Source organism: Arachis ipaensis, chromosome B08, assembly GCF_000816755.2.
Source record: "Arachis ipaensis cultivar K30076 chromosome B08, Araip1.1, whole genome shotgun sequence".
NCBI lineage: Eukaryota > Viridiplantae > Streptophyta > Magnoliopsida > Fabales > Fabaceae > Arachis > Arachis ipaensis.
In genome coordinates, this window is record NC_029792.2 from 106,929,601 (window position 1) to 106,932,929 (window position 3,329).

The window sequence follows — 3,329 nt, forward strand, 5'->3', positions numbered from 1 at the left end:
CGATTTTACCTTTAAGGAGGGGTCAGCCTCAACCAATGGCTTTATCGCTTCTGCAATTGTGATAGAATCCAGCTTCGAATGATCCTGTGAAATGGTGGCTCTGGTACATTAAGGCGGGGTTAGCCTCAACCAACGACTTTATTGCTTCTGCAATTGTGGTCGAATCCAGCTTCGAATGATCCTGAGAAATGGTGGCTCTGGTACAGGTGTGACTACCATTATACCTCCTTATAACCCAACAGTACCTCCTGCTGATCATGCTAACCCTGATAAGCCAATCATACCCTGACCCATACTGTGTACACTTGGCAAAAAATGTCAATGGCTCAGACTCATACACCCGGTAGTCTACGCTTCTTCGTATGGTATACTCTTTTATCGCCTTAATAATAGCTTCCTTGAAACTGAATTCCATCCCAACGGCAAATTCACCATCTGCGACAATAGAAATTTCTGCCGCAACGGCAGCCATACAAAAATACTTAATACACAAATATTTAAACACCAAAACTAAAGGTAAATCAATATTTACTGCATCAATTATGATATAAATCCAAACTTTACTAATTTATATTTAACTAATTTACGAATAAATACTAATTTATATTTAACTAAATCAATAACTAACTAAAAAAATTACTATCTTAAACTTAAATAAATAAACAGCTACACAAAAACAAATACTAATTTGAGTATATTTTCGCACTTCACTTAGTTATTTGGTCCATCTATCAAAATAAATTATTACAAAATTTTAATCTTTTTTATAAATACGGAAGTTTACGTACATGCACAAATATATTCCGGAAACTCCGGAACATGCATGGCTTCCAAGTCCAAAACTCGCATGAATGATGGCTCCTCAAACGGCACTTCGTTTGCGAGTGCATTTTCCACCTCTGTCACATCTGGAGCCGTAGTTCCATCACCTTGATCTTCATCTCCATCTGGACCAACAAACTCGTAGTTACTTTCGAACTCTTCTTCACTGTCACTATTATAATCTTCCCGTAGAATATTCCGGTCGGCCTCAGATTGTTCAAACTCAACATACAACTCGATGAACGAGATCTGAGCCCGGTTTTCAATATACATTGAAAACATCTCTTGCATGCTCGCTTCGTCCGTCACATATTTGGTTTGAAACTGGACGAATCCACCAAACACCGATATGGGATATCTGTATAGAATATAGGATATCTTTCTTGCCCTCTCAGAATCAATCTTTTCACAGATCACACCTTTGAGCTCCTCAAATGAGATGATAAAAGGAATAACAACATCTAGCAGATTTTCACAAATAAATTTTACTCCTTCAGACGTTTGTAGCAAAATATGACCAAAATAATACACTTTTAGTAACACTCTGTCACTCATTTCTGTCAATCACAAAAAAAAAAGCATAACTTCAGCTACTAGATTTTCAAGAGCAAAACAAGTAATAAAGAAACGAGAAAGAAGAAACAGAAGACGCATCCGTTCAAGAAGGGGAAGAAGACGCGAGTAACCTACCAGTTCACTTCACACTTTTATATAGACCTCTTTAACGAACTCGGACCCTTCGACTAGGTTAACCTAATTCAAAAAAATATTAAAAAATGAAATCGGACTATACGATTTCATCTCGCAGTTCATCAACATAATTCCCAGCCTCACACAAAACGGAGGGTTCGAGTTCATTTCAAATACTAAGCATGGAACTCGGACCATGCGACTTGTTCCCCCATTTCAATTAAAATACCATACTAATGTAACACGGAGGGTCCGATTTAAAGCATCCGAAATTTTATTTCTTATTAGCATACAAATCGGACTGTGCGATTTGCTATGCAAAAGTTTATAACCAAAGAACTCGCACGGTCCGAGTTCTTCTCCCTCACACTGCCAAAAAGCTGTCCCACATATACGTCTAGTCCCCTATGAATCCATATCCAAGAGTAGCACACATATAGGTTCCATTTCCATAAAATTGAGCCGCGGAATTACATCATCATCTTTATCACAACAATAAGCATTTTTTGGGATACATACCTCTATGAGTTAATATTCAAAATCGTCCCTGAAAGATACCTCGTTCTCCATATGATTCCTCGAATGATAAACTTAATCAAAATTGTCCCCGAAAGATGTCGAGCATAACCACGTTAGTCCTTCCGTCAATTCGTCCGCTGAGCTGGCTAACGTCGGGTGACGTGTACCGTTAAGTGCCCGCATGGCACAGTAACAAAACGACGCCGTTTTGAATCAATGGCCTCCAGAAGCTGAGACGACGTCGTTTGGTCTCCAGGAGAGATTCTAAACGTTGCAACCCATGACCCCCTCTGCCAACAAGCATCTCACTCTGTTTCGCTCCAAAACTTGTTGTCTGCGTCAAGCTATGCCCTAAGCCTTCGACCCAACACTTGAAGCAGGCCATTAACCTTCATCAACGTAGGAAGACTGGTAGCCTTAAAGAGGTATTGGTACTAAATACAGCGGTGATCGTCTCCTGGAGCAACATTGATAGTGGAGGAAGCCATCTCGACTTTTATAGGTAAGGATGGATCGTTTTTATTGTTTATTAAGTTATTATGTGGCATGATTTTTTCGTAGTGGCGTGAGTCATGGGTTCATCTGATTGTGGGTAGGGTTTGGGGTGAGTAACAGTTTGCATGACTATTGTTGTATGATATGAGTGGGTTGAAATGGTTTGCTGTCACTGGCATTTGTGATGATTTGTTAAGTAGGGTTCTTCCATTTTAGTGATGGTTCTACTGGGTTGTTGCATGTTTGTTTTGGATTTAAGGTTTGGTTTGGTATGTTTTATTTTGTTTGATAATGGTATTATTGTCTCTGTTATTATAGATGGAGGGTCCTCCCATGAATTTTGTCTTTCACCATGGTGGAATGTTTAAAAACTCTGTTGAGGGAGATATGATATATGAACCCGACAACACCGAAGTCTTGATGGGTGTTGACTGTTGATGGAGACACACTTGATGTGTTCTTTTTAAGGGGCTACTATAAGGAGTTGGGATACATTGAAGCTGGAAACTGTTGGTCGAAAGCTCCTGGAGTGCCCCTATCTTCTGAAAACTGTTGGTTTTTGTCATTCTTCTGCATTTCTTCTTGAGAGTTGATTTTATTTTCAATAGGATTACTATTTTGGTATCCATTTGGTGTTTGGCTCAGAGGCTATTTAGTGATTTTCATTTATCCACTCACATACAAAAAAATGTTTAGTTCTCTCTCTTTATTGCTCTGATTTCTTCTTATCTAATAATTTTTTCCTAACTTTTTTGTAAAAAGGTTGTGATTGAACAAGCCATGGTGAGCTAAACACTATTTTT